This window comes from Pinus tabuliformis, chromosome 6 (genome assembly GCF_031772625.1).
Source record: "Pinus tabuliformis cultivar Carrire ecotype Pingquan chromosome 6, CPIR1, whole genome shotgun sequence".
Taxonomy (NCBI): domain Eukaryota; kingdom Viridiplantae; phylum Streptophyta; class Pinopsida; order Pinales; family Pinaceae; genus Pinus; species Pinus tabuliformis.
The window spans coordinates 303,347,237-303,359,260 of NC_142292.1; the positions used below are offsets into that span (position 1 = coordinate 303,347,237).

General features: G+C 38.3%; 1 long non-coding RNA gene across 1 annotated transcript; it reads right to left on the reverse strand.

Annotated features, from left to right (window-relative positions):
• Positions 1–9,731: 9,731 nt before the first annotated feature.
• On the reverse strand, positions 9,732–10,082 carry LOC149258530 (uncharacterized). Its single transcript, XR_016246089.1, has 2 exons — positions 9,899–10,082; positions 9,732–9,783 (listed from the first exon to the last, which is right to left on the reverse strand). It is a non-coding gene; the product is annotated as an uncharacterized LOC149258530 (long non-coding RNA).
• Positions 10,083–12,024: the final 1,942 nt, after the last annotated feature.

The window sequence follows — 12,024 nt, forward strand, 5'->3', positions numbered from 1 at the left end:
TGTGATATTTCTGGAGCATATCTTTGAAGCCATGAGAATTAAAAGGAGGTCCTCCATCTGTGACTAGTTCTCTAGGCAAACCAAACCTAACAAAGATTTCTTCAAATAAAAAAGTTAACACAGATTCTTCATTAGCTTTGATAAGTGCCTTAGCTTCTACCCACTTAGTCATATAATCTATGAAAACCAGTATATAAACTCTTTGATTGGATGGAGGATTGATGGGACCTATAAAATCTAGCGCCCATCTTTCAAAAGGTTCAAGTATTACCTGGGGGTTAAGAGGCATTTCATCCCTGTGATTAGGCTGGCCCATTCTCTGACAGCTATCACAAGCCTTGACATATTTCCTTGCATCCTTAAAAAGTGAGGGCCAATAGTAACCCATTCTGAGAACTTTATGTGCTGTCCTTTTGTCTGCAAAATGCCCTCCACAAGGGCCATCATGGCAAGCCTTCAGTATATCATAAACTTCATCTTCTCTGATGCATCTTCGAATTTCCTGATCAAGTCCTGTGTGAAAGAGACACCCACTTATCCAGCTGTACCTAGCACTTTGCTGAACGATCTTCCTTTTCTCTCTGTGCGATAGATGTGATGGTAGTTTTCCTGCAACTAAATAATTGGCAATGTCTGCATACCAAGGTGAGTGAGCAAATACTGCAAATAAATATTCATCAGGAAAAGAATCATCTACTGGAATGTTTTCATCAGTCTTTAATCGAGAAAGAAAATCAGCAACTACATTTTCTTTACCTGGCCGATCTACAATTGTGATATCAAATTCTTGTAATAATAATAACCATCTGGTAACTCGAGCATTTGTAACTGATTTGTTCATTAAATATTTAATGGCCGAGTGATCAGTATGCACAAAAGTAGTATAGCCAGTAATATAATGTCGAAACTTGTTAATAGCATAAATGACTGCTAAGAATTCTTTCTCGGTGACTGTATAATTAAGTTCAGCAGGGGTCATATTTTTACTAATAAAATAGATTGCATAGGGAAGATTGTTCTCTTCTTGACCCAAGATAGCTCCTATTGCAGTGTCTGAAGCATCAGAGGATATATGAAAGGGGAGTGCCCAATCAGGTCCTCTTAAAATGGGAGCTGTAGACAATTGATGTTTGAGTTCATTAAATGCTTTTTGACAATCATCAGTCCACTTAAATTCAGCATTTTTCATAAGTAACACAAACAAGGGAGAAGCTATTTTAGAAAAATCTTTGATAAATCTTCTATAATATCCAGCATGTCCTAAAAAACTTCTTACATCAGTTTGTGTTTTTGGGATAGGCAAAGTCTGAATTACTTGTACCTTAGCTGGATCAACTTGAATTCCTAGGAATGAAATGAAGTGTCCCAAAACAATACCTTGATTCATCATCATATGACATTTTTCAGTACTTAAGGCAAGATGTGCTTCTATACACCGTTTAAGTAATTTTTCAAGATTTTGTAACGCATCTTCAAAAGTCATACCATAAGGAGTAAAGTCATCCATAAATATTTCTAAGGAATCATTAAGCATATCAGAAAAAATTCCTATCACTGCCCTTTGAAATGTTGCTGGGGCATTACATAGTCCAAATGGAAGAACTTTATAGGCAAAAGTTCCCCATGGGCTAGTAAAAGTGGTCTTGTCTTGATCTTGGGGTGCAATCTTGATCTGATTATAACCACTAAACCCATCCAAAAAGGAAAAGAATCTCTTACCTGCCAAATTATCTAGCACCTGATCAATAAATGGTAAGGGAAAATGATCTTTCTGAGTAGCCTTATTCAGAGCTCTATAGTCCACACATACTCTCCATTTTCCATTCTTCTTAGGTACTATCACTAATAGTGAAACCCATTCGCTATCAGATATAGGATATATGAATCCTGCATTCAACAGTTTTTGAAGTTCCTCTTTCACAATTTCCCTTAGATTGGGATTCATTCGTCGTTGGGGTTGGCAGACTAGGCGGGATCCTTCTTTAATATAAATTTGGTGAGTACATAATTCAGAAGAAATTCCCTTCATATCTGTGTAATCCCATGCAAATGCTTGTTTATTTTTGTGGAGTAACTTCATTAACTGTTGTGTTTCAACATCTGTTAAGTTAGGGTTTATATTTAATGTTTTGCCAGGCTCGATTTCGACTGCTATACTTTTGGAGGGGGTGTCAGCTAATGTCTGAGACAAGTTTTCAGTTTTAAGATTCTGTTGTGATTCAGATTCCAAGATTGCAGTCAAGTGATCATGTAATTCAGAGTTAACCGAAGAAGGTTCAGAAATAAAACTACTAATTAATTCATCTTCGGTTGAATCTTTAAAAGTTAGGGCTTGTCCAACAGTCAAAATGGGTTGAGTTTCATCATCCTCATAATCTAACCATACTAAATTATCATTGTTAATCATAGGTGTGGCATGAGGGTACAGAGTAAGCTGCTTGGTTTCAGATCCATTAGAGATTTTCATTGATCCTAACCTACAGCTAATGAAGGCATCTGCTGTAGCCAGCCAAGGCCTTCCTAAAATCAATGGATGACCCCCCAACTTATTTTTGGTCTGTAATACAACAAAATCAGCTGGGTAGTTCCAAGATTCTACTGAAATTATCAGGTCTTCAATGACTCCTTCAGGTTTAATTGTGGAGCGGTCAGCCAGCTCTAGAATGGTTGGGGTTTCCCTAATAAAAATTTTTAACTGCAATAACTGTGCTATTTCAAGTGTCATGATGTTTATTGCAGCACCGAGATCTACCAGAACTCTAGAAACAAAGGTTTTACCAACCTGGACTGTAACTGTAGGGTGACCAGGGTCACCATATTTTACAGGGGGGTTTTTTTCTGACATTAGAGCAGCTAGATCACCCATCACATGAACTGTGAGGGGGTCCTTAGCTTTTCTTCCAGGTTTCTTAATACAAATATCTCTAACAGTTCTAGCATAAATTGGTACATCTCTTAATGCTTGTAGAAGTGGAATTTTAACATACAAATTCTGCAATTCTCCTAACAAATTAAAAGCAGGTGGCTCAAGTGTTTTGGTAAGAGCCAAACGTTCAGGGAATGGTGGCTTTGTTGCTTCAGCAGTCTTTTTAGAGGATGTTTCAACTGTTTCAGCATTATTATTAGAGGATGATCCAACTGTTTTAGCATTAGATGATTTTTCTTTTCCGATTTCTTCTTTATCAGAATCAGAAGTGATATCATCAATAATGGGTTCAAGTATTCTTCCTGAACGTAAATGAATGTCATTGCATTGCAGAGTGGAAACTAGTTGGTTTTGAACATCAATTACTTGCAGAGCTTTATTATTATTTAGGTTGGGGTTAGGTTGTACAGGCAGCTGAGGTCTTATTGTCTGATTATTAGGTGGGGCATTTGATGGTAAGGAGAGAGATTGCTGATATTGAGGTAATTGGTTTGGAAATGGGATCTGTGGAGCTGTCCAACTTGGGTTCCATTGATAGGGTTGTTGTAAAGCCCAGGGATTCCACATTGTAGGATCAACAAAAGGAGGATTCGGTTGCTGCATGGGTGGGAAATTCATTTGATTAAAGGGTGGGTACTGCATTTGATTGAAGGTTGGGTAATTTTCTTGAAAAGGAGAATGATTATTCCAACGATTAAATGGCATGTTAGAATTCATACCTTGTCCTCGTGGTTGCCATTGTCTTCTCTGTGTGAGGAGGTACACTGCTTCAGCTTCCTCTTCAGTTGGCTACAGTGCTGCTTTTATTCCTGGAAGAGAAGGGCATTGTTGGGTCTCATGGTCTTTTTCACAGATAGTGCAAATTGGTACCTTGTCCAGGGGACATTCCCTTAGTGGGTGTTTCTCCCTGCATCTAGAACAGAAAATAGCCAGAGCGGCTTCTGCTTCTGCCTGCTTCTTTTTAACCTGCAAGGTATCAATTTGTGAAGCAAAAGAGCTTAACATTTCAGTTTTAAATTCTTCAAGTAAGTTACCTATTTTGGCCTGTTTTGCTCCTCCACTTGCTGATTTCTGGACTCTTGAATACGTACTGTCTTTGCTCCTTGGTCTGCTTGCTGCTCCTCTTGAACATCTTTTACAGAGATCAATAATCTCATCATAGGATTCCTTAGATATGTCTCCTTTTCCAAGCATGTTTAACATATCTAAACAGTCATCTCGTACCCCTCTTAGCAGTATTGACTTGAGAATATCCTTACTCATCTCAGGATGATTAGATCGCTGTAAGTTATATTGTAATCTTTCCACGAAGTCTTCTAGACTTTCGTCCTCTTTCTGAGTCATCTTGAATAATTCCTCCTTTCTTTCTCTTGTTCGACAATAGTCTTGGTATTTAGCCAAAAATTTCTCCTTCATCTGATCCCATGTTGTAATCACATGAGCTCCCAGGTTCATGAACCATCTTAATGCATTCCCTTTTAATGTAGCTGGAAACAATTTTAATTTCTGAGCAGAATTAATATAGTCATAGCTTCTACACAGTATATCAAATTCAAAGAGAAATTCATCAGGATCTTCTGTGGATAACCCATGGAAGTTGGGTAATGCTGAAAGAGGGATATTCTTCATAGGAGTTGCACCTCTGGGGAGATCTCCAATGGGGAATTCCAGGGTGGAGAGAGAATTTTCTCCCCTTCCCTCTATTCTGCGTCCTCCACCGAAAAGTCCTTCATTGTTATCCTCCATTGGTTGTTTCCCTGATGCGCTTGCCCGGTCTTCAGAGTTTTCTGTTGGGATTTCAATGTCCTGCACTGGTTCCTCCACCTTAACTTCCTCTATTGGTTCTTCTCTTGGTCGTTCGTCTTCTTCCACCGGTTCCTCAGTGTATTCTGATGGTTCTAGAACCCTCTCTGGCCCCACTACTTCCTCTGTCTGAAAATCTGTCTGAGAAGAGTGTTGGATCTGTGGCCTCCGAGAGCTTAGCCTCTGGGATGTCTCAGCTTTTGAAATAATATCGTCAATAAAAGTTTTTCTTCCTCCTCCTTTGCCTTTGCCGCCTGAATGGTTAACCTTCTTGCGTCCTCTCATGCATCCTGCCTTTCTAAAAGAAAGAAAAACATGTTAATACCTTTAAAATTTTCAGTCGCCTTCCCCGGCAACGGCGCCAAAATGTTGGCTGCTCGAATTGTTTATTTATTAAACAGTCGAGTACCACATTAAATTGTCAACCCGGGAAAGTCCTTTTGTTTCAAAGGTGACTTCGTACTGTATGCACTTAATTCTAAAAGTATTAAAGGCTGTAGTATAAACAAATCTATTTTTTTATCAAACCCTTTGTGTTACAACAGTTATGATCTATTGCAGAAATGAAATGAAAACAATTAACTAAAGGTAACAAATCTGCTGAAAGAAATGATGGTTGTCTTGTAACAGAGGATTGGGACCCTATCCTCAGGGTAAGGATGTTCAGGACCTGCCCCTATGATCAATTTGCCAATGCACACTGCAATTCCTAATCACCGGTGACACACTCTTTTACAGCGCCAATTGATTAAGAAAACAGAGTATCAGCAAAGGGAAATGTCAGAAGCAATGCCACACAGAAGTCACACACACACTCAACAGAAAATAAATGGGTGAATCTTGTGAAGAAGGTGGGCCCTGTCCCTCTCACAAGATTCCCCAGGACACAGATGCTAAGTAAAAATGCTCAGAACAGTGCTTTATTCATCTGCCAAAATGTCAAGTTACAATAAAGATTTAGACTTGCTCTGTACTACAATACCCCTGTTACCACCCCCCTTCCCTAATGTAGATGTCTCCTCTTTATAGAGGAGACATCTATTACAATAGATTGTCATTACCCGTTTAGTTGACCCTTTTGTACAAAAATAGGAAATCGGTTCCTGTTACAGCATGCTGTTACAACAGTGTGTAATTTTATCATCTTTGTTAATCGGATCCTTTTGCTGTTGCAAAGCTGGTAGACTTCGACCGTCTCTTTGAGATCCTCGTACTATCCTTGGTTGTTCCACCATTGTTGCTGATCTGGTAAATCTTAACTGTTCCCGTGAAGTTCTCGTGCTGCTCCTGGTGTTCCAATATCTGCGACTGTGTTTTGCCAATTTTGGACAGTGGCTGATCATGCTATGTCAGCATCTGCAACGTATTGTTCTGGCAGCTTCAGACGGTTACTGCTCCTGCTAGGCAATTGTTGTTCCAGATGTTTCAGCCATTGCAAAATGAGGATTTACCCGCTTTAGTCAGTTGCTGTTTCTGGTATGGCAGCAACTGCACAGTTGCTGTTTCTGGTGTTCCAGCAACTGTGAATTATAATTCTGCAGACTTTAAACAGTTTCATCAATTGTCAGCGACTTAGTCAACTTCCAAAGATTAATTATAAAGATAACATGAATATGTGTTGAATAATTAAACTTATAGCAATGAGGAGAGTTACTTCATACCTTTGGAATAATTAGGTCAAAATGTTATCAAGGCTTTCAACTTATGGGCTAAAGAGGGTAATATAATGACAAAATACAAGGTCAAAAGTAGACAATATGGAGTCCTAACACCTAGCGAAGTTTAAAATGTGTAGATGGGATGGGTCTACACCATTGATGATGGTACCACTGACGTGGTGGGTTTAGCAATCTTGACACCAAAAAATGATGAGCAGACAACACGAATCATGGTTCCTACGGATGAGGAAATTAATCATATGTGATGTTGTGTTCATCAACATTAGGAGGTGGTATAATTTCCGTAATGGAGGGTTGATAATGAGTGGGAGAAAGTTCTTGCAACTTGGGTGGTGTCCGAGGGGAAAAATTATCTTCCTCGTGATGAGGTAATTGATGTTGAATCCTAAGTTTTCCAAATGTTTACAACATATGCCATGTCTCAAAACTATGAGAGTTACTGGTGAAAATACATCACACAGAACTAGTGCTAACACTATAATGGTGTGGGTGTCAATATTTTCCATAACATGAGATGATGATGCTCGGTTAGTGTCATGAGGTAGGGAAAGCATGGGTGTCAACAACCTCTAGATCTTAGTATCAACATGAGGTGTGTTCCCAATGTGATGTTGTCTCAATGCATATCTCGGTGCTCGAAAATGTGGAAGGTACTGAGAGTTCCGCATATGGTGTGCTTGAGAGCAGAAGTGACACTAATGGCATGAATGTCTAGTGCAGTTAGGTCATGGAGTATGAACCAACAAGTGAAATACAACTTTGATCTTCCCCAATTCCCAACATTGATTTAACATGTGGTCTATCGCATAGTGTGCATGTGTGGGGTGATTTTGACAAAGTGGCTTGAGGCCATTTTTTCTTCCTTCTAAATCCAGACCAATGGTGGTGGGGGTTGACACATTAGTGGGTGCCTAACTTTGGCTTAGGTGGGGTTTTGTCCTTGTATACGCACAAGAGGGACCTATATCTGTCATCCCCCACTGGTATGGTGTTATCTGGGGATTGGGTATCTAGTTCAACTAGATCAGAGTTCTCAGTGATGAAACGCCACATGAAGCCTAATAGTTCACGGAATAGGGAAAGGTGTGGGAAACACTAGTATGATGGTTTCCTACATAAAAGTGGAAATTATGATTCCTTCGCCCTGGTATGTTTCTCAGGTTGGGGTGTAGGTTAGGGTAATACCTCCTAAATGTCTGTAACTTGGGACATTGGTTTATGAAATGATTCGTTGCAAAAAGTGCACGCGGAGGTATACTGGGGTGTCAATGATTTTGGTTTCCTCTGTTCATAGTGAGAGGTTGAGGGACCAGAAGAGGGATATGAGCAATAGTTTCTTCCCTTGTGACATAAAAAATGGTTTTAGACCCATCATCTGCCATTAGGGTGGCTAGTAGTGATGGGTTCATGGTATTGGCTTGGGCAAGTGCACTTAATGCATCTTGATATCGAGGTATTTTGGGGAAATGATGAGTGTAATTCCCATATTCAACGCATATGGTTCATGAATGATTGGTGTGAAATCCCTTATAATGCACAAGCATGGTCTTTTCTCCCACAGGGGTAGGAGCATTCATTGGTGCTTTTGGGGCATGTAAAGGAGATTTTGGTTCCTGATCTTGATGGGTGTTTGATGAACTCATCATGCACACCAGGGCTCCTCTGGATGGAGGGGTATCCTCTATCATAGGTGGGTCTCCTGGGAATGTCCCAAGGAGTGTTGATGGCTTAAATTGTCCTAAGTTGAAGCTAGTGTAAGTTGTGACCAATTGGGGAGAAGATCCGATGAAAGGTAGCAAACCATCAAGGTAGTTAATGTTTTCTTCTCATAGTATGCGGGTTGGTCAATTATAATAATTTTCCCGTCATGGATGAACATCATTACCCTAAATACAAAAGATGTTGCTGCTAACATTTCGTACATATAACTTCGGCCAAGAAGGATATTATAATCCAATTGTGCATCCAATACTTCAATGTCTATGAGCACGGTTTTACTGACCAGTTGTACTGGAACACCTTGGTATAGGCCTACGAGAACGGAAGGGCGCCCCTCGTAATAAGATCTATGTGCTTGATCTAAGACGCTGTGGATCAGTCGAGACTGAAATGGGAACATTAACGAGGGAGAGATTCCAGACTCCATCATCAGTAGCAATTGTTTTCCCCTAAAGTGCCTACTGCCACCCTTGTGTGACTTTCTTACTGTTATATTCTTAGCAGAGTTATGGCTTATGAATGAGGAAGAAGGAGCACGCGGCTTATGAATAGTCAGGGGTTCCAATTCCAAAGATTTTCTATTGAGGAGAAAATCTAGGTCGCTATCGACAGGGTTAGTAGGAGATAGAACAGGAGATTTTAAAGGAGTAGCAAAATCCATAGGCTCTTTACCTTTAGAAAGAGGTGGGGGGGAATTTCTAGGCGATGATGAGGAGGAAGAGATTATAACGGGATGGGAGCCTACGGTGAACTGAAAAGGTAGCGGAGGAGGAACAGCTGCACCATCATATGGTTCCGGGATGGGAGAACATAGAGAGAAAACCACAGATGGACCGTCCTTTGCCGAGCCTTCATGTTTAGAACCAAAACCCTGAGATAGATCTTGAGATATCTGCTGAGAAGAAAGACTGTCGTTGATTCCTATATTGACAAAAGCATGCCCTTCCAATAGTTCCGTTGGAGATGGACTGATTGAGGGAGAAGGAGTCTCTTTCTCGGAGATCAAGGGGGAAACAATCCAGAGCTTATGATGATGAAAGTTGCGTTTTAGAGCCTGTTTCCGAGAGCAATTCTTTATAAGATGACCTGTCCTGTGATAGGCCGAGCATCTGAAGGGGATGCCCCAAAAGTCTAATCTTTGAATTATACTTAAGTCTCTCCATGCAATCTCCATATGGTCAGGAAACCCCCCCTATAGGGTTTATTTTATATTTTATTTAAATATCACATTTTTATTATATATATACAGTGGTCTTGTATAAATATACAAATTTATATAGATTAAGTGTGTGATATAAATACAAAATTAACCTATCAAAAATGCGAAGAAACAAATATAAATAAAAAATATTATTAAAATAGAAATGAAAAACATTATTAAAATAGAAATAAAAAAATATTATTAAAAAAAGTCAATGTTTGATGTAAATCAATAACACTACCTAACATCCTTCCAAAGCTAACTTAACTTATATTAGTCTCTTCTTTCTTGTCAAGTTTGACATCGAGAGACTTATAAATATACAAATTTGTACCTTTATATCGATTTACAAACTTTGAGAGATAGGTGACCCAAATATCCTTGACGTGTGGATATTTGAAAATCTTGACACCTCTTTCATAAACCTTGAATGCATCCTCAAAATATTTATTCTCCTGACAGCCAAAAAATAAAAAATAAATAAATATATATGCATATGGCATCTGTGAACAAGATTTGTGTTAAAGCATCAAATACAAAAGAAACTTCAAGGGACAAAACGTTCTTTACCTCCAAAAGGTGTGCATAGTTTATAACAATTTGTGGAGTAGCAATCTTCAAGTCAAGTATCCGTTCATAAACTCCACGTGCTGACTCTAGTGTTCCAAGACTCTCCTCCAAGTCAACATAGAATGTCCAAATCTTCAATGACTTATGCAACTTCATTTGCACTGGTTCATTTTGATCTGCAGCAACTGTAAATTGAGCTGGTATTTTTCCCAAGTGGGCCTTTGTAATAGTAACGAGTGTCAACCTGAGTTATGAGATAGTTTTAAGAATAGGGGACAAATGTCCAAATAGTGTTTGCCTGTTAGGAGATATTTTGGAAAATCAAACAATATATATGTGGGTATAGCTTGAGGTAAAGCAAGCCTAGTGGATAGAGCTCAAGGAGAAAAGTAGAAATAACTTATATCACGGCGTTCTCTTTAAGTTCATGATATTTGCAACCAGTAGAGGTAATAAAAAGGATTTCTAGTGGAGGAAAGAGTGAGCCAAGGAATCAGATATTTGTAAATGTGAGAAGAATATGCAAGACCAAAGGGTTATAATATGAGGTAATGATTTCTTAACTCGTTAGATGAATATATTTCTCTAAATTTGCATCAAAATGAATTAAAAACCCAATCTTCTTATTTCTACTCTCTCCACGTGATATTAGTTTTCTTGTGTTGCTCCCTTACATTTCCTCTTAGACTTATGTTGAAAAGGCTCATGTTCGATTGTAATTAAAAATATCTGGTTTTAAAAAAGTAAAAAACGTAAAATAAAGTTTTTTTAGAGTCACGTTTTTAGTGATGCTAGAGTCATTTTATGCACACATAAAGGAAACATATAATAAGTTGAAAGGGAACTGCATACTTGCATATGAGACGAGTGCAACTAGAACAATTGTGTGGTACAAAAAAAATTGGAAGAGCAAACATTGTAGACAAATTCATTCAAAACAATTCATATATTACTCGCACAAAACTAAATACATGCCACATAAATAGTTCTCTTGAGATCTAAAAGATACCAAACATGGAGAATATTGTTGAGAAAATCTCTCAACAAAACTCAAACAACCAACAACCCAATCCTACCTATTTACTAATGTAAGAATTACTGCAAGTCCCCCCTTTAATGCTTACATTACATCATTACAAAGGTTAATACAAAAATAACAAATTACAATTCAAATGTCACATCTATCTAGCTGGTCTTCCTTGACACTTATATCCACTCTAAAGTATCCTAGATAACACTCTTTTCACCACCACAATCTTTGAGCTTCCAATTCAACTCATCTAAGACATAATCTCCTTTGACCATCTTTGATGAATTTTGTATAATTGAGGCTTCTCAATTTCCCGAAGGACAATCTTGATACTGAACTATCCAATAGTCAATTATGAAACTCGCCTTTCTACAAACATGGATCTCATAAAATAACTTGTAACTAATGCTCTTGAAGCCCTAAGCACAACAAGGTCCATCAATATATATCATATTTACACAATTAACTTATCAATATTCTAGACACAGAAGAACCTCGAGAACCACTAATTTAATTATATTTCACTATTCAATAATTGGTTTTGCACTTTTAATTTACAAACAATTGTATTAGAGTTAAAACAATTGTATTAGAGTTTCCTGTCCTAATATGTTTGAAATACAAAATCAAAATAAATTTAAAACAAAAAATCATTCCACTAAGAATTTTAATAACCACAATTATGTTTCCTCTGCAAAATTGCTTTTAATATTTTGGAACTTGAATAGAGAACACAAGTTAATCAGATCTGAGCATCGGCCCAAATGCGGATTGCTGACAAAGCATGGATTGACAACAGCAGCACGGGCTGAAGAGACCGATTTGGTACATGAGTGCAATTCCTTCACACAGAAACAACGACGGCTTACAATACATATCAACACCACTTCGTCACTCAAACAACATAAGAAAAAACCCTCCACGCAACAACGATCAAAACCAGGGTATGACTCCCATCCACTGATTGACGCAGATCTACATATGTCGTGGTTGTCGAGATGAATGAAGAAACGTACACAAAAAAAAACATATAAAGCCATAGCTTCCGCTTTATTGTTAGTACCTTCACCCCATTCCAATATATTGCAAAAGGATG